Source organism: Miniopterus natalensis, chromosome 2 (genome assembly GCF_054644295.1).
Source record: "Miniopterus natalensis isolate mMinNat1 chromosome 2, mMinNat1.hap1, whole genome shotgun sequence".
NCBI lineage: Eukaryota > Metazoa > Chordata > Mammalia > Chiroptera > Miniopteridae > Miniopterus > Miniopterus natalensis.
In genome coordinates this window covers 102,758,628-102,783,691 of record NC_142082.1, presented here as the reverse complement: position 1 = coordinate 102,783,691, position 25,064 = coordinate 102,758,628, and the positions used below count along the sequence as shown (strand labels likewise).

Here is a 25,064-nt window from a genome sequence, read left to right as displayed (position 1 = left end):
CATATGGACACCAGTCATATCGGATAAGGGCCCCTTTTTGATTACCTCTGCAAAGGCTCTGGGTCCAAATAAGTTCACCTTCTGAGGTACTTGGGGTTAGGACTCCAACATATTTATTATTGTGGGACATGATTCAGTCTTTAACACTGCCTCTTTTACCCTATCTTGTACAAACGTTGCATTGCAAACATCTGAAACCTCATCTGATACTTGGGGATGATTCTCTCTCCTGTAGGACAGTGTAATTTTGCTGTGGCCTGTTGGTCACCATCCCTGTGACTATTTTATATTTATATTTGTATTTATATTTATATTTAATTATTTACCTTTATATTATTTATATTTACTCTTACTAGCCCATAGTCTTCTTGAAAACAGAGACTGACAGCTTCGTAGCCTTTCCCTGGGCACGTCAAAAAGTGTGCAAGGAGTGAATGCATGAGTAGTAGGAAGAGAACATATTATCTATATATTGTTGTGGCCTCCAGGCTAGGCATAATTTGATTCAACAAACTTGTTAGAATAGCTAATCATAAAATTGAAAAGAATAGAGATTTAACTTTTTTAAAATTAGGACCAGTTAAAACCATATAAAGGCATAGATTACATCAAGTCTCTTTTCTTGGTGTAAAAGATGAAAATTAATTTTTTTTCTTGCAAAATGATCATTACAATAAGTCTAACATTCATCACCATATGTAGTTAGAAATTTTTTTTTCTTATGATGAGAACTTTTAAGATTTACTCTCTTAGTAAATTTTCAAATACACAAATATAGTATTATTAGCTATAGTTACCTTGCTATACATCCCTATGATATTTATTTTGTAATTAGAAGTTTGCACCTTCACCCACTTCCCACCTCTTGGAACCACCAATCTGTTTTCTGTTTCTGTTTCTGTGAGTTGGATTTTTTTTTTTTTTTAAGATTCCACATAAAGTTAGATGATACAGTATTTGTCTTTCTCTGTCTGACTTATTTCACCTAGGGTAATGTCCTCACAGTCCATCTATGTTGTTGCATATGGCAAGATTTTGTTCTTTTTTATGACAATAACATTCCATGTTGTGTGTGTGTGTGTATCAGTATCACATTTTCTTTCCCCATTCATCCACCATTGGACATTTAGGTTGTTTTCATGTCTTGGCTGTTGTAGATAATAGCCATGAACATGGGCATGAAGCTGTCTTTATTGATTTTGTTCCTTCAGATAGATACCCAGAAGTGGAACTGCTGGATCAAATGTTACTTGAATTTTTAATTTTTTGAGGAACCTCCATTGTAGCTGCACCAATTTACATTCCCATCGACAGTTCACGGGGGTTCCCTTTTCTCCACATCCTCACCAACATTTGTTATTTCTTGTCTTTTGATAATAACCATTCTCAAAAGTGTGAAGTGATATCTCATGGTGTTGATTTGCATTTACCTGCTGATTAGTAATGTTGGCCATCTGTATGTTTTCTTTGGGAAAATGTCTATTCAGATTCTCTGCCCATTTTTAAATCAGATTATTTGTGGTTTGTTTTTTTTTTCTCTCTTTTGCTATTGAGTGGTTGTGTGTGTGTGTTTTTTTTTTGTTTTTTTTTTTTTTAATATTTTGGATATTAACCCCTTATTGCATATGTAATTTGTAAATGTTTTCTCCCATCCAGTAGATTGCCTTTTCATTTTGTTGATGATTTCCTTTGCTGCAGAAGCTTTTTAGTTTGATGCAGTCTCATTTGTTTATTTTTGCTTTTGTTGCCTTTACTTTTGGTGTCAATCCAGAAAATCATCTGTAAGACTGATGTCAAAGACCTTGTTGCTTATGTTTTCTTCTAGGTGTTTTATGGTTTCAGATCTTACCTCCAAGTCTTTAACCATTTTTAGTTAGTTTTTGTTTATAGTGTAAGATAGTGGTTCAGTTTCGTTTTTTTGCATGTGACTGTCCAGTTTTCCCAACACCAATTATGGAAGAGACTGTCCTTTTTCCATTGTATATTCTTCGCTCTTTTGTCATATATTAATTGGCCATATATGCATGAGTTTATTTCTAGACTCTCCATTGATTTATATGTCTGTTTTTATGCCAATACCATACTGTTTTGATTACTATAGCTTTGTAATGTAGTTTTAAATTAGAGAGTATAATGCCTCTTGCTTTATTATTTTTCTCAAGATAGCTTTGACTATGCAGGGTCTTTTGTGGTTCTATACAAATTTTAGGATTGTTTTTTCTATTTTTGTGAAACATGTCATTGGAATTTTTATAAGAATTGCACTGAATCTGCAGATTGCTTGGGATAGTATGGACATTTTAACAATACTAATTCTTTCAATTTATGAGCATGGAAAAATATTTATTTATTTGTGTCTTCAGTTTTTTCATTAGCATCTTGTAATTTTCAGTATACAAGTCTTTCACCTTCTTGGTTAAATTTATGCCTAGGTATTTTATTCTTTTTGATGCAATTGAAAATGGGATTGTTTTCTTAATTTCTCTTTCTTATAGTTTGTTATTAGTGTATAGAAATGCCATAGATTTTTGTATATTGATGTTGTACCCTGCAGCTTTACTGAATTCTTTTATTAGTCCTACAGCTTTTTTTGGTGGAGTCTTTAGACTTTTCTATATATGTCATCTGCAAATAATTAGTTTTACCTCTTTCTTTCAATTTGGATGCCTTCTATTTTCTTGCTAAATTATTTTTTAATCAGTAATTTAATTTAGTAGATAGCTTCATAAATTCCTCTCTTCTAATCGTTAGAAATGTTCTTTCAATAATACCTCAAAATATAGATATTTTACTTATTTTATTAGATATTTCAAGAGCTGCTAAATATTTTATATTAAGTTAGATGATACATATATGTTGAAATTTACTATAATTTTTAGAAAGACTGTTGTCATGAGCAAGGGAGCATCCCTGAAAGGAGTCACACACACGATGTGTCTTTCCACAATGCCAAAGTTAATGAAAGGAGACCTCTCCAATAAGTCAATAGAGTCACACACAGGTTACACACAGAGAGGAGGAGCTTACATGATAGAAACGAGCAGAGCCATCGTTCATCTCAAAGTCCCAGTCACTGGCGGTGTCTGCAGGTGGAGCAGTGGGCATTTGTCTCAAGCTAGGCCGGGTGGAAGTCCGGCAGGTCTCCGAGCATGACCCTTGGTACAGCCAAGCTTGAGTGTTGGGTGATCGTAGCTCTGAGTTCTTATAGCCTGCAAGGGGTGGAGGTCCCACTCATATCAGTGTCCAGATGGAGTCCTTATCCAAGTGTCCAGACTTGTGGTTTTGGGCATTTTGGGCCCCTCTGAAGGGTTTTCCTATAACACCCATTACCTCAGTCTTGACATAGCACTTGACATAACTACTGTGGCTGACAGTGACCCCATGTTGGATTGTCAAAGGGGTCCGAAAGTCTGCTCTGCGTTTGCTCTATACAGCTATGTTCTAGTGCGAAGGAGGTATAAACTAGACAGCAGGGCCCATGGCGTGTTCCCTTGCGTTCTTTCTCTATCTTTTCTCTCAGCGATCACCCACCTCCCTCCCACCCACCAACTTTTCCTTTGCTCTGTCTCTCTGTTTAGGCCAGTGTGGCTTCTGTTTTCTAGTATAAAACCCCTTACCTCAAAGGAAGAAATGCTGGTTTAACATATGGTGTAAATTGGTCTGCTCTCTGTGTCAACTTTATACTAATATTTTTATTATTTTGGTATTTGAGAGAGAATTTAAGATGTGGGGAGAAAGGGATAATATAATATTGCAGTTCATATGGCAGCCACAGTTTAATTTTATGGCAAAATCAATGACTTTAGAAATGATGACGTATTTATAGCACTGAAAGCTTTGTGTTGGCAATTTCTTTCAAAGAAGTGATGCTTATTATTCTAGCATAGACGTGCACACCACCCTTGCGCTGTTAAAGACACTTTTTTTTTTTTCTTTTCTGAGCAGGGGACTGGGTGGGAATATCAGGCTAGGTTTTTTGGTGCTTGCTTTTACTGTTTTATTTCTAAGTGAATTGAGACCATATGGTCACATAAACCCAAAGCTAGGTGGGTCAGAGATTTAATTGTGTGGCCTTGAAATATTTCTAGTTTTGCTTGCAATTAGTGGGAAATAATGTGTTCATAGAACAATTTATAAGTCACACAGACGCACTGGAAAAAAGCCCACTCCAGGTACTGTCATGTGTCCAAGAAAAGTGGCAGATCGCCACAGAGATGACTAATCAATCGAGACTAAGCCTGTTCCCTTTTTCATATGACAACACTTATTTGGTGTGACACTTATTTCACAGTGTCAGTTTTCCTTGCCAGTGTGCCCCAGCCCTAATCCTTATTTTACATGCATCAGTTCATCCCCTCGCTGATGAAGCTTGGTTTCAGGCTAACAATTTGAAGTGATGGACCTGTGCTTTGCTAAACGCAGCTGGCTGCTGCTTATGTCCTCTTCTGAATAGAAAGATCTTCCAAGTATTTCCTTGAGGGAATGGTTCTACAGGAAATATTGAGACAGCCTTATGTTGATACATGCAAAATATGCATCTTAATAATACATGATGTTAATCAGGTAAATGGAGTGTTGACTGATAACTTGAGCAATTTCATTGGCTAATGAACAGGATGTTTATTCTCTAGTAATGCTCTGGACATACCAAAAGCAACTGCCTCATCTATTGGAAAAAAAACTCTTAAGAGTCCTATTTCTCAACCTCATTTTAATTTACAAGAACAGAGACGGCTTCTGGGACTGACTAGGAATATTTTCTGCGGATTAAGTCTGGTTCCTAGGCCTTTGGCTGTTCAGGAGGCCACAGGCTTCACCTGTGCCAGGTGCCTCCATTGTCCCGGCTTAATTACAGTATTTGCACCTTGAGTTGTTGACTTTGTTTTCTGAGACTTTGAGAGTGCTTAGTGTGATTTGTTTCTCAGTTTCTGACCCAGCAAGTGAATAATTTTCCCAGGTAACTGTTAAATAAGAGAAAACCATGCCTGTGTTTTTTGCTTGGGGAAAAATAGTCTTCAGAATTTACAACTGCACTGTTCAGTAGGACCTATTACAGTGCTGGAAACGTTCACTTGTGCTGTCTAATACGGCAGCCTCCAGTCACATGTGGCTAGTGCAACTGTGAAACTGAATTCTTTATTTCATTTAATTTAAATTTAAATGTAACTAGCCACATGTGACTGGTAGCTACCATACTGGACATTATGATGTAGATTTAGAATATTTTTTAAAGACTGCAAACAGATCTACCAGATGGTTCAGAATAAATTGAATGTGCTTAGGTCTCCTCCAGGATAAATTTTATATTTTTTTGGTCCTAAGTTGAGTTGAAAAGAGGCTTATGTTTTTGAAGTGATCCAAAGTTTATATTTATGCAGCAGCATTCTGTCAAGTACTGGTTCATGATTATATTAACTAAAAGAAAGTGTGTGCTGCTTATATGTGAAAAGAGTAATGTGGTGGGCTCCTGCTTTGTTCACAAGCTTTAGAGAACAAATATTATAGCTGTACTAGGCTGGTGCTAATTTACCTTTAATAATGGAACTTTATTATAGTGTTTTTACAGAGTATTTTTAAAATGCTGCTACCAGTAGATATTGTCAGCAAGGAAAAATTTCTTCTAGATTCTTTGACTGGTCTAATAATCAAATTAACATAAAACAGATTGACAGGATTAAAAAACAAATTTAATTACTTACGTACGGGGCTCTGTAAGAATATGGGAGCCCAAGATAGTCAAACAATTGAGGCTTATATGCTCTTCTGAGCTAAGAAGATAGGGGGTAGGGTCTGGAACTTTAAAGGGAGGAAGATGCACAGGGAGATGGGAAGAGCAAATGTTTGGTAACAAAAGTTTGTCCTGCCCGCAGAGTCAAGGGACACAGAGAGGACTTTGATCTCTAGGTCTGTGGAACTCCCCTGACCACACCGAGCCCATTTTCTTTATAGTTGTCTCTTGGTGATAAGTATGTCTCTCTACCACCTGGTGCTGGGAGGGTTCCTTTCAGATGGGAGATTTCTCTCCTGTGTTCAGGGGGACAAAGCAGAGTCAGAGTGTCCTCTTTATTCTGGCTATTTTTGACGAACTTTAATTCAAAATAATCAGCGTGTCAATGCAGCATATTTGGGGTTGCAAATTTTGTTCCCCTACAGTATCATACCTCCACTTCTTTCAGCTTTACATATTATTCACAACTCACCCGATTTTTGCCCTAAAACTCCAGTCCTTCAGCTCATCTGTCTTTTACCTGGCTTGCTGCTGCAGGACACGAGTGAGATCATAGCACCAGAGCAGAGCATTGGGTAGGGTGGAACTAGATGAAAGGTGGGGTCCTGAGCTGTGTGGGGGCGGCTGCTGGGAGTATCTTTAGTTTAGCAGAGATTCAGAGGAAGAATGGGAATCTGGTGTGTCTTTGTGATGAGAAGCCTTATTAATTCTCCAACTCGACGGGGAAGCAGCTGGTTCCTGTGAGAGAAGTGGAGCTCTGCTCACCCCTCCAGGGTTGTCATCACTTCTCCTGTGAGGAAGCTCCGGAGGCACTCTCAGAGCCACATGCCTTCTTTACTAATGATAGTATGGTTATGCTTTTATGATAGACTCTTTGTGATTCAAGCTTTTAAGTAAAAGTACTGAGTCATGGGAATTAGTATCTGGAAATGTTTGACGGATTCCCAAAGTGTTGAAAAAGAAGATCCTGCTGGTTCATTGGTTCAAGTCTCTACCTATTCTCAGTAGCAAAGAAAAGTGAAGTTAGATTTCTCTTGTGCTAGGTGGTATCCTTTGCACTAACATTTGAGATCGCTATAGAGGTGGCCAAGTATGCTCTATTTTACAGAGTCAAGATTTTGGTCCCCCAAGTATATACACCAAGTAAGCAGTTTCCTTTCTTTCAGAGAAGCATGTAAGGAACTTTGTTCCTTCTGGGGGTATTTATTCAGTCTAACGCTCTCCCAACTGAGCTATTTCGGCGAGCTTTGGGGGTATTTATTAATAGCCCAAATTCCCTGCTCGTGAGTCCGTTTGTAAGGGGATTGGTCTTACAGTATGATTTCTAAGAATACAGCCAGATAATACACACCATCAGCCTTGGAGGGGCTTATCTGAATTCCAGCCTTGCCCTCCTTTCCAAAAACAGGGAGAGAGAAGGCACCAGAGAGCATGCCTGAGAAGGTTACCTCTTTGTCTTTTTAAAAAATCTTCTCTGTGGGCATCACAATCAATTTCTTACTCAGCCCTCTCAGCAACAGCAATACAGTAATGACTGTGACAGTAATGAGGACTAGTAGCCACTTCATGAAGTTTGTCTGTGGGAAAGTTCTGCGTCTAGGAATTTTGGTGTGAGATAAGTTGGATGTAATGTAATGTCAATTAAGTCAAGATCATAGTGAAATAAAGAGTACCTCGCAAATATTTTTTGTTGATGGAAAAACCACCTGAATATTAAAAGTGGTAGAGAAGAAAAATGAACTTTAATGCTGCATCTAAAAATCTGCTGGAAACTTCACCAGAAAATGTACGAATTTAAAGCAGATTAATTCCGTCAAGCTTGACATAGACATGAGCTGTCTCTCCTTCTAGTTACAGTTGTTCTAGGAGACAGCATCTCAAAATGAGTTGTCAGAAACGCCGTCAGATTTTCTCGAGGGACTGTTGCTACAGTTGGAACTGTGTTCCTGATGGAGTAGGCATCAAATAAATTGGACCCATGAATATTAATAATTTCTTAAAAGTAAATGCATAGTGACTCTAAGTCACTGGCCCATAGAAATGGCGGCATTATGCTCAGACTGCAGCAAGTGCCATTAGGGTACGGATGTCCGTCAGTCCCATAAAGTGATCATTTAGAGATAAAGTTCCAACAAGTCATAAACGCAACCTAAAACTCACACAAAAATTCAAAATTTAATGAGTAATAGTTTGTCTTAGGCCTTTTAAATTATGACTTAAATGATCTTGTAAGACTCTCCTAGGAAGTTTGAACTAATGGAGTTTTCCTTTAAATTCTTCAGGAACCAAATAGTGGCATTGAAAATAAGTCCATGTATCTTTGTTTTTAAATGAAAAAACATTTGAAAGAAGACATGTGCCAAGCATTTCTCTCATTTGCCTCCTCTAACTCTACTGAAGTCGTTTCAAATTGGAATTTTACCTCTTTTGGCCTTCCTGAGGGAATTAGGACTCTGAAGACTAACCCCCTCCACACCTACCGTCGTGGTTAGCGGGTGGCTTGGAAGATATAAAAACAGTGACCAGATCATTAGCAAGCACTTTTTTTAGAGAAGTGGCAAAAGATCTCCTGAAATTTCTCTGAGAGGCAAAACTAGGGAAAAAAGTGAATTTGCATTAATGTGCATGTGGTTTTTCCCTGTCTCTAGCATGTGTTGACTCATACTATGTCCCGGGAGCTTTGCTCTGTGCTGGGGATAGGACACCAAAATCACCATGCTCACGGAGTCCGATCTAAGGGAGGACGACCCACATAACATTTTAAAAGCGAAGCTCATCGGCAGGCGTATAGAACACTCTGGAAATAAAGGGAAACTTGGGGCAGGAGTGTGCTAAAATTGGGGAAAGTTGAGCCTGACAAAATGAATTGGAGAGAAAGCACATGGGGAAAACGAGGAATGAAAAATCATTCCTTAAAGGAAATTGCTGTAGTTTGGGGAACGCTCTGCTCCATACTTTCACTGCAGGCTGTAAATAGGAGTTCCACGTGAGGGGCAGCTGTGGCTAAGTGAGTTTGAGGGTGCAGCATCTCAAATTCCTCTTTTGGAGAGTCTCAAACCACATAACCAGTTTAAAGTCTCTGAGATGTCCCCCTGCCAAGAAACCCACTTAAATTGGTTTAATCCAGGGTTTTTACAAACTCAGTCGAGCATGGAATCCTTGTAATAGTCCACAGAATGATTTCTGTTCAGTGGCTCAGGGAATACTGTCTGCTAGAGGCTAAGAGGGGCTGGAACGCTTGGCCCAGGCCAGGCTGTAGGAAGCTTTATAGGCCATGCTCCGATTTTGAGTTTTCCCTTTGTGTAAAAATTTTAATGTCTTAATGTCCCCTCTCTGAAACAGAATTGCTGTAATTACACTGAGGCCCTTTGCATTGGAGAGGGATTAAAGAAAGTGGCTGGCCTGTGATCCTCAAGGGACTCACAGCTTAATGGGAAGACAGAAATGCAAGCTATCTTGATAGTAAGGTGATTGTTTTTCATAGAGCTTTTGCAGAATGCTTTCAACCAGGAGAATGCTCCCTAGTGTTCCGTAGAGATTCGGTGCTGCTTCGTCCAGATTTATTTGCCTAGAGGTTGGACGAGGAAGGCTGGATGAGAGCAGGGGACACGGGGGTGCCAGGATCGTGGAGTGATGGAGGTCCAGGGCTGAAACCTTACGGATTGTCAGGAAAGGTGTAGGAGGTGGATTTGACAGCATGTGGGGAATGCATTTGGAGGACAGAGAAGGAGGATCTTAGAATTCTGAAGGCTTTTGTCTTGAGCAAGTTCATACCAAATACTCTTGCTGAAGATAGTGCTTTTTTAAATTTAAACTCCTGATTGTGTCTCCACCTAGACTCTTGCCTGGTGCAGAGTAGATATCAAGAAATGAGTGGATTGATTGAATTATGTTTTATAGTGTGCATTCCTTATGCTGCATAGTATTAATGGCTGCTTTAAGTTCCCTGAATAATGTTATAGTGTTTCAATGTGTGTGTGGGAACTGCCTAAGAGTCTCATGGTGTTGTCCTCGATACCACCAGATCTCACTCAAGGTTTATTAATTCTTACTTCTAGGTGTTTGCTATCTCAAATTTACCCAGTGTTTTCCAGACATACCATCTTATTAATATAAACATAATATCACTAGCCACAAGACAGCCGTGACAAGCCATGAGCAGCCACGCACACAGCGCCCAGCGCCGGGCCCTTCTGAACCCTCCCGTGGGGCCGTCTCCTGCCTCCTCCTCGCGTTCCCACCTCTGCCTGAACTTTGTATTTATTATTCTCTGGCTTTTAAAAAGTTCTACCCACATATATGTGTCTTCCTAAACAACAGCATTGCTTAGTTTTGCTTGTTATGAGCTTCAGAAAATAAGTTGTACCTGCTCTCCTGGATTTTGCTTATTTTCTCTGAACATTGTGCTGGAAACAGCGTACGCATGTTTTAATGCAGGTGCGGTTCCTGTCCCTGCCGTGTGGTGTATGGTTCCGGCGTCGGCGAGTGTGCCACCCTTTCTCCTGGGAGGGATATTTGGGCTGCCTGCAGCTTTCGCTGCTGTGAACAGGGTGCCCTGAATAGCCTTCTACATGGCCCCTGCTGGGTAAAGGTTTCTCTAGGGCGGGTACCCAGGAGTGGAATTGCTGGGTCCTGTGTTTAAGCCTATTCAGCATTGGGAGATGATGCCAAATGCTCTTCAGAGTAGTTGTAGCGATGTACATTTTTTCAACATCATGAGTTTTTGTTGCTCTGTTTCCTCTCCATCCCCTAGTATTTTTTTTTAAAATATATCTTTATTGATTTCAGAGAGAGGAAAGGAGAGGGACAGAGAGAGATAGAAACATCAGTGATGAGAGAGTCATTGATCGGCTGCCTCCTGCACGCCCCCTGCTGGGAATCGAGCCCGCAACCCGGGCCTGTGTCCTGACTGGAACTCAAACCCCGATCGCCTGGATTCTAGGTTGACGCTCAACGGCTGAGCCACTCCCGGCCGGGCAGTATTTTTATGACTTCCTAATTTTTGCCTGTCTGCACTTGGGTTCCTCCTTGTGAAGTGCCTGTTAATGTCCTGGTTTTTCTATTGGGTTGTTAGTAATTTTCTTACTGATATGTAGGAATTCTTTTGTATATTCTGAGTATTAAAATTTTATTAATTTATATGTGTGGCAGATATCTTCTCCCAGTTTGTGGCCTGCTTTTTCAGTCTCTCTCTGTTTTTTTGTTTTTGTTTTTATTTTGATGAAGGACGGTTCGTAGTTTCAAGGCACATTAATCAGTTGTTTTCCCTTTTATGGCTCCGGCTTTTTGTGTCTAGAAACCTTTTCCTTGAGATCATAAAGGTAGTTTCCCATAATGTTTTATAAATTATTTTAGTTGGTTTTGTCATATTGAATTGATTTTTGTGTGTAGAGGATGCCAAGTAGCAGTCTAATTTTAGTTTTTCCTATGGGCATAAGCCATTGTACCAGTGCCATTAATTGAATGGTTATCTATCTTTTCCCTGATTATCCTCAGTGCCAGCTCTTTCATCAATCAAGTGCCCATATGTGTGGGTATGATTCTGACATTTCTGTCCTTTTCATTAGTCAGTTAGTTTATCTCTCTGGCAGTTGCAGGTGCTCTCTGTTGTCACAGCTTTGTGGTAAGTCTTGAGGTGCCCTGCGGCTAGTCCCCCTTACCTCTTCTTCTGGAGATCTTTGTCTTTTTCTTCTTTTATATAAATACTCTGTTGAGATTTTGAGTATAATTGCATTTAATCTATAAGTCATTTTCTGAAGAAATGGCATCTTTATGATGTTAAGTCAAATAATCAATGACACAATCTCTCTATTTAGTATTTCCTTAATGTCTTTCAAGTAACATTTTATAATCTCTTCTTAAAAGTCTCCTATATAGTTTAGTTTTATTTCTGGACACTTTGTGGTTTTCTATGCTATGATAGATAATAACTTCAAAAAATTTTATTTTCTACTTATACATTGCTAGCATTTCTAAATGGAATTTATTTTAGTACATTATTTTGTAATCTAGGAACCTTGCTAAACTCTATTATTAATTCTTACATGTAGATTCTTTTGGAATTTTAACATAAATAATAACAACTTTGAATGACAGTTTGGCACATCTTTTCTGTCCTGTCCTAATGGTTAATTTCCTTTTCTAGCTTATCTTGCTAGAAGTAGTCACGGGACTTCTTTGCTATTTTATGATCTGAATTCTTCTCATGTTTTAGTTTTAAGAATGAAGCTTATTATAGATTTTTTTGTAGATACCCTTTATCATGTTAATGTGAATGGATGCTGAATTGGATCACATACTTTGTTCTGTATCCATTGAGGTGATCTTACATTTTTCTTCTTTAATTTTTAAACTACATTCACTAATTTTCCAACATTGAACCAATCTGGCGTTTCTGGAAATATCCAACTTGGTCATGATGAATTACTTTTTTTATTCATTATTGACTTATGTTAGAATATTTATTTAGAATTTTATATCTGTATTTGAGTGTAATTTGTCTGTAGTGTTGTCTTTCTGTGTTGTCCTGATTGGGTTACAACCTTAAGAGTTATTAACTCACAGTATTGAGTTAGGGACATGCTCCCTCTTTTTCTCTACTGTCAGTTTGTATAAAGCTGGAATTATTTCTTCCTCAAATGATGTTTTGATGATGCTGTGATCCTGAGTTTTCAGCAGATACGTGCTCTCTTTGGTGTACCTTTTGGCACCCTACTGTGTTCAAGAGAAGCCCTCAGAATTGGCACGAGTTCAGGGTCCCGTTCATTGACGAATGCAGATGGGTGGAAGGAGGCTGGTATGAGCCTCTCAGTGAACCTGTCTCCCCAGTGGTGTCTGAGGGGTGGGAGAATTAGAAAACTTTCACATTCTACGTTAATGAAATGGGCAGTCAGCCATGACGGGTAGTCTGATTTCCTTGCTTTCTCATCAGAGTTCTAACATCATTCCGAACATTATCATTGCTGCAGTTGAACTCCATCAGGGAGGTGAACTGGAGATAGTGGGAGATGGTGACATTCTGCACCCCTTTGCTGCAATTACCCCTCGTGATGGAGAGGCAAGACCACCTGGGGAGGGTCGAGGCTCCTATCAGAGGCTCCAAACCAGAAACAGACTCCTTAGATTATGTGGAGCTGGCCCTGAGCTTGAACATGTTGCTTCCCAAGTTCATGGCCCCAAACAAATCACTAAAGGAAATAATGCACTGTCAGATCTTGCAACACAATTATTTGACTATCCATTTTCTGTAGTTTAAATGAATCACTGCTAAACTTCACTATAGTGAATGTGGTATGTACCCTGTGTAATTTATATTTTGTTTTAGAAATATGTGTGTACATATGAGGAGAGTGAATTGAGACCACCAGCCATTTTGCCAGCTAGTCAGATGTCAGCGTTTCGGTCACTTGATTTCAATGTATGCTGGTAAAGAGCTCTTCTTTCCAAATACAGCAGCATTTGTCATTTGTAGAAGTCTTTCAACAAATGGAACAGGAAATAGAAGGTAGAAGATCACAGGCAGAACCAGTGCCTGGGTGAAATCCTGACTCCATCCTGTGTAACCTGCAGCCCTTTACTTAAACACCCTGTGCCTCAGTTTCCTTATTTGTAAAATGGGGATGACTGGTGCTGTAGGAAAGTAGCGAGGACTAAATAGGTTCATGCATGTAGAAGCAAGGAGAACGGTATCTGACAAAGTGTGAACACTCACATTATTGAGTAGTTCCTAAAATGTAGCTTTCACTTATGACCAGAACCCTAACTTAAATTAAGTGACCCTTGCTGACTTGTACTATTATTTAAATTTGTATTTTTTTTTTCAATAGAAGTCCCAATAGATTCAGATCTCTGAAATTCATGATCTGTTATTAAAATGTTTTATTAATTCAGGATATAAAGTATCTAAGGAGGTTGATAAAAAGCTTAGACATAGGAGCTATACTTTCTTTTTAACCCCAGAAAGCCACATAAAATGAATTGAAGATCAGTCTTTGGTATTGAGGTCAGGTAACCAGTGTAAACACAAGAGGAGGAAATGTTTATTTCATTCCCATGTGGAATATAAAACCAAAATTAACAAACGAACTAACAAAACAAACAAAAATAAACTCATAGATACAGAAAACAGGATGGTGGTTACCAGAGCGGAAGGGGCTGGGGGGAGGGTGAAGAGGGCAAAGGGGGTCGAATACGGAAGGAAATTAGACTTGGGGTGGTGAGCAGGCAATAGAGTGTACAGATATTCAATTACAATTGCACACCTGAAAATTATGGAATGCTACTAATTAACGTTAACCCTATAAATTTATTAATTTTTCTTTTTAAATTTAAGTGTAGTTGGTATACAACATTATATTAGTTTCAGGAATACAACATAGTGACTCAACATTTTTAAACATTACAATGTGATCGCCTCACTAAGTCTAGTAATCATTTGTCACCATACAAACTTATCACAGTGTTATTGTCCAATAAATTTAATTTTTTAAAAAAAGGAGGGAATATTTGTCTCTTCCAGCTGGAGACGCGTAGCTGCTGAGCGCGGCGCAGTCCTGGCAGCAGTGCAGTTTAATGAGCACCCTGGCGAATCTTTCCTCCCTCCCTAGAAACCAACTTTGTGCCTCAGTGTCCCGTTCTGCAAAGCAGGTGCTACATGCTCAGATGCCCACAGGGGTGAGACAGGCAACATAAATACCTGTAGTAGGCCAGGTGGGGACTGTCCCCAATGGCACAGCATTTTCTTCTGAAGGAGCAGCCCCTTTGGATGCTTCCATTCTTTCATATTCAATTGATAGTATCATCTTCTAAAGAATTTCAGTTTTATGGTTGGAGTCTTGAAAGCAGGGAAGCATTAGGAACTAATGAGCCAGTAAATCCAACATGGTCCCACTACAGTCTGTCCTGGTCACCTGTGGATGAAGGGCATTGATCCCTTTGCAAGATGTCATGATATTGTTATGTAATTAGTTACTTTCTTGTCCTTGTAAAAATTTAAAGGAGAAGTACATATTACAGGAGGAAAGTTTATAAAGGAAAGTCAATGGCAAAAACTGAATGAATGACTCATTTCAATAAAAGCCATTTCCCAAGTTGTTTCCCTCTCAAGGTTGTGTACCTGCTGTGGCTCCGGTGTCTGGGAAAGCTGGTCTCTACCGCAGATTTGCAGACATAGTGTGATTCACGTTGCAGTGGGAGGAGGTGACCCTTTGAAACCTAGTTAGAAAAAGTTCTTTCCAAAAGCTATAGATTGTGCTGATTATGATCTTAGCAGGTTCCAACCTGCTGTTCAGGTCTGGAACTTGAGACAAGTTAAGATCAACAAGTTTTTTGCGGTCAAGTTTCATTAATTAGAGTTTGCTGCCAAGTCATGGTTGGGAGGCCAACTTCCCTGCCTGGTGCCTTTCCACAGTTGCCTGCCTGGGCTGCGTGGACGGGCGGGCCCTGGCCTAAGCTGTCTCTGGGCCCCTGGACGCACAGTGCTTTGCTGCGAACGCGTGAAGGCAAAGCTTAGAAGGGCTAGAAGTCAGGAGCCCAGTTCGGAAGGCTTTTCCCAGAAGTCAGAGAAAAGGTACTCCAGCGCTGCTGTCTCCCTTTGTGAGGCAAACATGAAGCTTTTCCTTGCCAGCTTTATTATGTCATTGAATTAATAATGTAAAGACTAGATCAGAAGTCAATTTGGCAGCTGTGCCTTTAGGGAAATTTTTGGAAGAGTGACCTTCCATTTTTAATAAGCATGTTATTACATTTAGAATTAAATTACTGAGAGCCAAGCTATCCTCTTGGATTTGCTATTAGCTGTTTTTTCCCTTTTAGTTTTAATGAACTAGAGCAAGTTGAAGCCAGTTGTTTCTAACAGTATGCAGTCAGAAAGGAACTCGGAACCTTTTATTGCCAGGCCCTTTATTTTAGACAAGTTTAACTCTTCTAAATGTTAGAATTTTGAAAGTCTTCTACAAAGTCTCCATTTCTTTTCTTTTTTAAATTAAAATGGGGTAGGGAACACACAGTGCTACTTTGACCACGTTTATGTTTCGATGCCTTCTCCAGCTTCAGTTTTCTTACCTGAAGTAAAACACATCTTCTTCAGTGAATTCTTATTGTGATTCTAAAATTCACAGAGAAAATAAATGGGCCAGAAAGGCCAGTAGTATATTCTGTAATAGATCTGGGAAGAGGGTTTAACTCATCAAATATTAGAACCCAGCTAACAACACCAGTTCTTTTTTTTTCTTTTTTTTTTTAATGGAAAACACTGTATAGTGTGTTGCTTTTATTAGGTGGTTACACCAGCAGATGTGATGGTAGATCAGGTGTGTAGAGGTCAACCTGCCTGAGCCTCCTTAGTGAGTGGCACATGAGAACCCCAGTCAGACCACAGAGAGACAAGAGAGAGATACTGGACAAGTTTCCTGTTGGGTGTTTATGTTTTGGACTACAAACTGGGAAGGAAGGCTCAGAATTAAATAAATACATTTATTGTGGGCAATGGCTTTCATTGAGCTCTAAAAGTCTGCCCCCAGCAGGCTCTTTGCCTGCACAGAGACCCCCACAGCCCCCCGGCTGCATGTGTGTGGGTTCCAGTCTAGGAAGGGAACTCCTGCGCTCCAGGGAGAGGACACCCCTTCCCAACAAGACGAGCCGCGGTCCATGCGCACTTCCTAGTTGATTGTGTCTTGGAATATATACAGGTTGGTGGCGGCCACGGCAATCATGTCGGCGGGGTGCTGGGCTGTGTGCAGTCTTCTTACTGAAGCCCAGACTGTCCTCACTGATCTCGTCCTCCCTCTTCCTGCCTGGACACACTCTCCCAGGCTTCAGACTGGCTCCAGGGTGGCTGTTCTCTCTGGAAGCTTCCAGGGCCATGTCCCTCCATGCGTTTTTGTCAGACATTCTGAAGAAGTTGTTGTAGGACCCTGTCATGATCACACTGTCGGGACTGTTCTAGCAACACTCAGACTTGTGGAAGATGCATCATTTTCGTACAGAGAACACAGCTTGCTTTGGAAGGTATCGGTGGGCCAGGTGGGTCTCGATGGGCCACCCTCCATGTTGAGATCCCAGATTTTCACCGACAGGTCTTCTCAGGCCATCATGCACTGACCACCATGACTGAATTTGCGTTGGAGATGGAGGAGATTGTTTCCGAGAAGAAAGACCTACTGATGGGATCTTCAGGTTCTTCAGAAAACTTAGAGTGTCGGTCCCACAGGGCCGAGGAGCGCATGTCGCACAGCTGGATGCCCCCCCTGCGGCTCCGCTGCACAAACCCGTGCACTGTGCGGGTGGAACTGGCTGAGTGACCACCTCCTCAGCTCCTCCCTGTCCTCGGGCTTAATGTCCACGGTGTTAAAGCTTCTGTCTGTGATCTCTGTATGCCACCGATTAATTCTCAGGTCATCAGCAGAAAGATGCGTTTCACGATCACTGTTTACAGAAATGGAATGTATGTGGTGCGTGTGAGCATTTGCACAAAGTCGTGGTGGACTTGCTTCGACCGTGAGGTCTCCGGGCTTCAGTATTGGGCACGTGGTGCTCTAATTCTAAGTGGGTCTCGAAGTCATCCCTCTTCATCTTTCTATAACCTTCTGCTCTTTTATCTCATTCACTTATTTTCCATAATTTAATAGTTTTATCATTTGTAGAGAATAGAAAATGAGCAGCATTCTGTTGTGAGTAACCACCTAATTTTATTAAATTGTTCTTTAATTTCTAGACTTTTAAAATAGTCAAACTCTAGCTCATGTCTCTGAGAGGTGCTATAAACATTATATTTTCCCCTAGAATGAAGGTGGCTTTTATTCTCTTGTTCCTGCTGAAAATAACAACTCTGTTGTTTTTGTCTCCTGCTGCAAGAAGATCTCCAAAGTAATTAAATTGAGTAGTTGAGATGATGTTGGCTTCGCTGCGTCCTTGTCGATGGCTCCCTTGGTCTTTGAGAAGCAGCACTGCAAGTCCTTGCCGCCTGCAAGGCAGCCACAGCCTCCGGCTCCTGCGGACGGGCAGGCACCAAGGCCCCAGCACCTCAGCCTGGCTGCCATTGCCCAAAACACCAGGGGTTTTTTTTGTTCTTAATTTTTATTTATTGACTTGAGAGAGAGGAAGGGAGAGAGAGGAAGAGAAAGAGAGAGGGAAACATCGATTTGTTGTTGCACTTATGCATTCATTGGTTGATTCTTGTGCCTGCAACCTTCATGTATTGGGATGATGCTCTAACCAACTGAACTACCCAGCTAGGACCAAAACACTAGTTCTTAAGACACTGTGGTGCTGGGGTGACATTAAAATAATGGAAACCCAGAGGGCAGTTGAAAAATCACTAGCTAGCAAGTTGGATCTATTTAAATATCAAATAATACTCCTAAATAAGACAGCTTATCATGAGTGATGTTGGCATAGAGAAATGACAATGTGGAACTAAAAATTTCAATCCCATATTATCAACCTAAGACAAACAAACGAAAGGGCACTCCAGGTCAACTAAACTGTATTAAACTCTAGAAAAAATATTAGAAAATAAAAAGATACTATGCTCGGGTATGGAGCAATAAACCGTCACAAATCTAGAAATAGTCTCTTATTCTGACAAGACCTCCTTGAGAGCAGAACCTGTCGGGTGTCTTGCTAAGGAAGGTTAATGACTACTGCAAGTGAAAATGCCAGTGTATGTACTAGCCTGGGTGGAGCCTAATATTTATCTTTTCTCTCTCATTCATTAGCTTATGATATCTAAATCATATCCTAAATACCATGAAAATTGCTCTAAGAAAAGAGTGGAAAACCGATTAGGAACTTGAGCAGGATTAAATTAGTATGCATAGCTCTGGTGAGACCCTCTTCCCTTCTATCACTGGTGTAAAGCTAAATTTAAAAGATGTGAGATCTAACATCTGAATCATGATTATGGTTATTAAAATTTGATTAAGTGCATTCTCTGGAAGTGATAGATAAACTTGTTTGTATAAAGATATTTAAAAATACGGCATTGGGTTTTATTTTTATTTTTTAAATATATCTTTATTGATTTCAGAGAGAGGAAAGGAGAGAGAGAGAGAGAGAGAGAGGAGAGTCAGAGAGTCATTGATCGGCTGCCTCCTGCACGTCCCCGACTTGGGATCAAGCGCACAACCTGGGCATGTGCCCTGACCAGGAATTGAACCCCGATGCTCAACCGCTGAGCCACACCCGGCCGGGCAGCCATTAGGTTTTACAGTGAGAAAAAAGGCTCAGATGCTAATTGATTGTCTGAAGCCATGATTTTCACATATGAAATTGATACTTTGAGCCTCTCTGCTTCCAGGACACTTGAGGCAGCATAGAGTAGTAATTAACTCAAGAATTCTGAAGTCAGGTGGTCTGGATTTGAATCCTGGTTCTGCTACTCTGTAGCTCTGTGACCTGGAGCAAATTACTTAAACTCTCTCTGCTTAGGCTCTCCCAACTGTAAAATGGTATTATTACTAACATCAACCTCCTAGGATTATTGTGAGGGTTAAAGAGTTAAAATATGTACATTCTTTAAAAGAACATACAGAATATTGCAAGCACCGTGTATGTTGGTTATCATTACTTGCTATGATTGATGGGCGGAGGTTTACACAGAGGAAGCTCACAGTATGAAGTTATTTTGGGGGCTGCATCCTTGGCCAAGTTTTGTAGGTTCCCCAAGATGGTTCCCCATTTTTTAGAGGAAAATAATTTGTAGCCTTAATACGTGATTGATTTAAGCTTAAGTACTGCCTGCCTCTATATGCAATTCTGGTTTTCTGATTAAATTCCTTGTTCTCTAGCTTTACTTGTTGAAATTTTTTAAAAAATTTTATTGAACAGGAGAGAGGTCTTACTCATTTTTAGATTATTTGGTACAAAAACAATGCTCATGAAATGTTCTTCATAACTGACAAAAATGTGGCTGGAAATTAGCAGTGAGCCTCTGTCATCTGAAACAGTTATTCTGGGAGGAATGAGTTCACAATCACTGACCTAAAGTGAATTAGTGATCAGTCTAATCTGGAAAAAAATGAGTGTTTGGCACAAACAAACCTTACACATCAGGGCACTGATGGGCATTGTCTTTAGGCTGCAAATGTCCGTTAAAACTCTGAGCTGGTGGATCTAAGACAGGGCCCCTGAAAAGCTTAAAGAAACCTAGGTCTGTGCCGAAGGAGTCTCCTGGTGTCCTGTAATATTTGCATGTGACATCCTTTCAGAATACAGAAGAAAATCTTTATGTGAAGGTATGACTAGCTCATTTCCAAGCTCCCTGTCAGTGAACAGGTGGCAACAGTCCAAATACAAAGGAAAAGGAATCATCTAGCACCTAAATAGCAGGAAGGCAGTGCCAAGATGGACATTTAACTACCCTCCCTGCACTTTGTGCTGGGTACCAGGAGAGCCATCCCAGGGAACATGCACAGGTGCCCAAATAGGATGTGGTGTCTCCATTTGGCCTGTTGAGGAAATCAAAGCTCAGAAGAGATAAGTATCTTGACTATGATCACACACAGTAAATGGCAGAGCCAAGATTCAAGTTCAGTTCCAAAGTTGATGATGCTCCTGAATACGTAGGTTTAATAAGATTCATCTAATGCCTCTAAAAGTTAATTTGGTGCAAATGTGACTTTTACTTCAATATTCAACTTTTTCCTTAAGAGTTATTTCAACTTCATTGTATTCATAAAATTTGAATTAAACTTAATTTTATTACTGAGCAAGTCTCACGTATGAGTTCATGGATGAGAGAGGCATTCTTCAAGTCAGCTTTGCAATTGAAATTGAGTAACTAGAGTAGGACTGTCTCCATTTAACCTCATTACCAGCTGTAATATTCAGATGGCCTAATAATCCATATTCTTTTATGTTTCACTGAAGATGATTAGGCTACTGACTTTTATCTCAATCTCCAGAGTTGCATCTGAAATTCTGTATTTTAAGGATCACAGACCATCTTCTTTTTCAGGACTAGACTTCTTTGTTCTAGATCCATTTTTGGGTGATATAAAGTGATAGGCGTAGGACTTTATTACAACCCATTATGTGAAGAACTAATATGAATTTTGCCTCTATTCTAGCCATTTTCTGAGTCAAAGACATTTTCGAAGGCCTCCTTAATAGAAATCTATTAATCATTGATTACTTAAACCATTGTGAAACCTCTAACTTTTAGGGGTTACTGTAGCAGAATGAGGGGGGAAAATTCTGAAGTTTAACTAGAAACTATAGAAGTTACAAGATGAATGATTAAAATAGTAATTTGCTTTCTTACATGTTGAGTGAAATGCCTTAAATATTGATTAGGTTTAGGAGAGAATATGAAATTAGATAGAATGGTAGTGATAGTTGAGATTTTATTATTGCTTTCCCCACCCACATCTCTACTGGTGTGGCCGAAGGTCACTGGGCATGTCACTATCAGGAGGTGTCTGTCTCAAGGCCTGCCTATAGTACTGATGTAAGCATTCTCACCATACAAAAAAGAGAAAAAAGTTAACTGTGTGAGGTGGACAGAGAGAGAGAAACATCGATTGGCTGCCTCCTGTACATGCCCCAACCAGGTTTCAAACCTGCAACCTAGACTTGCCCTGTCCGGGAATTGAACCCACAGACTTTTGGTGTACCGGCTCAGGCTCCAACCAGCAGAGCCACCGGGCTCAGTTCATTGTGTTCTATTTTCTCAGTAAGCATCCAGTGACCTGACAGATATTGCCTTAAATGCCTGGGGCTTAGCTGTGAGCCAGGGCACCCCTTTAATGTGAAGCTAGGTCACCTGAAGCTCTGCTTTAGCCTTTACCTCTCATTTGTGCAGAGTTGACAAAACTACCAGAGATACAAGCCTAGGGTTCTCTCAGGCCTTTCTGAGCATGTGCCAGTTCTGGACACACACATCGCACTCTAGCTTTCAGAGTATAGGTGGTGGCCATTCCAAGCCCCATTTCTTCAAGAAAACTCCTCCTTAGCTTCTGGCTTCCCAGGCTTTTGGGTCTTTCTACTGTGTGCACCATCCACTGTCTCTTTCCCCAGGTGGGCATGGGGAATGTATGTCTTTAAGTTGTCCAACAGATGTCACCACCACATGGAAAGCCACTTCAGCCCAAGGTCATCCCGTGCACCAGTTCCTCAGGGAACCAGCAGGCGGGTCAGAACGCATATGTACAGAACTTTAAGAAGAAGGTTCGGATTAGCCCCCCGGCACCAGTTAGTTACACCAGCCACGCGGCCACCATCCTCATAGCCACAGCGTGCTGCTGGGAACGGTAGGCAAGTACGTGAAAAGGCCACGGCTCTTTCTTAATGAAATTCAGCCGCCTTGATTCTCATGAAGCACTCCCACAGCTATTGTAGATTTCTTATTAAATACTGGCGTTCTGAAGTGTTGACTGAGTCAGGTTTGGTAGCGTAATCCGTGGTTCAGTGGAGGAACCCTTTTTTTGACACCCTATCACACCATTTTCTGCAATGTCCCTTGGTACTTACTTTCTTTTTTGGTCTTTGTTTTTATTAGAACTTAATTTTTTAGAGCAGTTTACGGTTCACATCAAAATTGAGGTAGAGAGATTTCCCATCTCTCCCCTGTCTCCAAACATGCACAGCCTCCTCCGTTACCAACACCCCCACCAGAGCGGCACGTCTGCTACAGTTCACGAACCTCGATTGACAAGTCGTGGTCACTCCAAATCTAGTTTACATTAGAATTCAGTCTTGGTGTACGTTCTACTGGTTTGGACAAATGTATATAATAGGTGTCCACCGTTATGGCATCATAACGAATGGTTCCACTGCCCTACAGATCCTCTGGGCTCCTCCTGCTCATTCCTGTTCTCCCCCCTCAAAGCCCTGGGGAACAGTGACGTTTTTAACTGTCTTTAGAGTCTTGCCTTTTCCAGAGTCATAGTTAGAATCATACTGTAGCCTTTTCAGACTGGCTTCTTTCACTTAGTAATGTGCATTTAAGGGTTCTTAAACGTGGCTTTTCATGGCTGCTAACTCGTATCACTGAATAATATTCCATTGTCTAGATGTACCGCGGTGTGTGTATCCATTCACTTACTGAAGGATCCCTCGGTTGCTCCAGGTTTTGACAGTTATAAATAAAGCTGCTATAAACATCTGTGTGCAGGTTTTGGTGTGGACATGACTTTTCAGCTCCTTTGGGTAAATACCCAGGAGTGCGATTGCTGGATCCTATGTAAGAGGATGTTTAGTTTTGTAAGAAACTGCCAAACTGTCTTCCAAACTGGCTGTACCATCTGCATTCCCAGCAGCAAGGAATGAGAGTTTCTGTTGCATAAAATCCTCACCAATATTTGATGTTGTCAGTGTTCTGGATTTGGGGCGTTCTAATAGGGGTGGGTAATTACGTTTTGAAGGAAGATATGTTCATGTTATATATATCTGAATAGTAATGTTTTTAACTAAACGTGCTGTTATTCAAGCAGCCTTTCAGGACCTGCAATGTTTTCCTGCCTGGGGGTTATGACACCAGCTGTACAGCAGCCTCCTGTCCCGCAGTCAAGGCCCCGCAGCCGGGTGGACGGAGTCAGAGGTGAAGTGACCTGTCCCTTCCCTCTTGCTGTTGGTTTCCCAGTTGACTCTCCTGGGCCTTTCACCTGTGTTGTCCCTCTAGCTTCATGCCCCTGGCCTCACCATTGTTCGCACCACTGTTCGGTGTTTTTGCCTGTCTGATGTTTTTAAGGCACTTCTTTGATCTGTTGACTGAGAAAGGAACATTTTACTAACTTCTGTGGCTCACGTTCAAGATGCTCCAACAATTCAGCCTGGTCTCATGTACCTACCAGTCCCCACTATGCTGCTCTCTGTTCCCTCTAAAGGTAGCCAGCCTCTGTTCCTGGTGTGGAGCCCGAGGGTCCCCACTTCATAGTTTTTCACTCCGATGTCTCCTTCCCTCACCTTCTCTTCTCCCTGTGTCCACAGTCAACCTCTCCTGCAAAACCTAGCCCAGAGGTTGATTCTTCCAGTTGTGGGGGATTAGGAAGGCTTTGCAAAGTTAAAATCTACTCTTTTTGTTTGATTTCTGAAAAGCTTTTTACTTAACTTTATTACTGTTTGGCTCTTAACACTGTAGTGCCTTGTGTTATAGTTATTTTTGGTTCATATTCTATCTCTTCTTTTAGACTCAAGATATATGTGGATGTCATACATTGGCTCACTTTACATTCTCTGAATTTCTTGGCACAGTGCCCTACTGTCTGAAATGTTTACTGATATTTGCCAAATAAGTGAGTATTTAGGTTTAGCTACATAAAGTGAAAACTATTCTCAGAAGAATGTTTTACCATTTTTCAGCTATCAGACCAGTATAGCAACACAGTGTGATTTTAAACAGATTTGCTGGGCCTGACTGGGAAAGCCCTTAGCTTGGTTTCCTTTCACTTCCTGGGAGAAGCAAGTAGCAACACTGCATGTCTTAGCGGATCTTCCTTCTGACACCTTAATTAGAAACTTACAGATTTCCTTGCAGCCCAGCTATGTGCTTAGGCATATTATTTTGTCTAGGCTTTTCCTGGAATCACAGTTTAATGGTTTTCCTCCATACAGTGGGTCCCTAACACTGAAGGCTTTGCTCATATGTGAAATCACAGTGATTCCTTGCTGACTTAGTTACTAGAAAACTTGTTTACATTGTTTCCTATTCACAGTTCTATTATACGTCTTGCCTCAGCTGTGCCTGCAGCCTCTGGAAAGATACAAAGGAGGAGGGTACAGTTCTGTCCAGTGGGGGACTTTGTAGGCCAAGGCATCTACCTTGGATGAGTGCCAGCTTAGAGCTAGGATCTGTCTGTCTCTCATCCCTTTCTTTGTCTATCTCTTTGCATGCTTTTGTCTTGTTTGAAGATTGTAGCTTTTTCCTAGAGGAGTAATACAAAATGCCCAAGGATATTCTGATTCCATTTCAACTTGTCCTTACAAGACCCCTAGAGAAGATAAATTAAGTCTTTCACTTTTTCTGTTTGTAGCATCATAAATTTTTTTCTGAAGCACTGGATGTCTCTTGTAGCATCACCTCAGTGTGTTGCTATGCTAAGAGAGTCTCCATTTCTCTTTGCAAATGAGAGTAGGGAGATATTCTTTCTAACACACTTGATAGGGGAATTTAAATCCAAAACTATAAAAGAATTTGTTTTTAAAGTCTGGGCCTTCTTATTTACAAAATTAAGGCACTAAATTTTCCACACTTCTAAACTTCTAATTCTGACTCCCATCTATTTTCTTGATTCCCTGAATGCATTAAGTCAGTAGTATTTCTGATGCTGCACTTACTGTTTGCTGGGCCCTGGCTTTACTCCTTTTTGAGTGAAGATGAATTTGACCCCAGGACAGG

At 40.5% G+C, this 25,064-nt stretch overlaps 1 protein-coding gene and 1 pseudogene across 1 annotated transcript in view; one reads left to right on the top strand and one right to left on the bottom strand.

Moving 5' to 3' along the window:
• Positions 1-25,064, top strand: part of ATP8A2 (ATPase phospholipid transporting 8A2) — a 510,308-nt gene that overhangs the window by 199,197 nt on the left and 286,047 nt on the right. The window lies entirely within an intron of this gene.
• LOC107546458 (serine/threonine-protein phosphatase 2A 55 kDa regulatory subunit B delta isoform pseudogene) lies at positions 16,387-17,766 on the bottom strand (annotated as a pseudogene).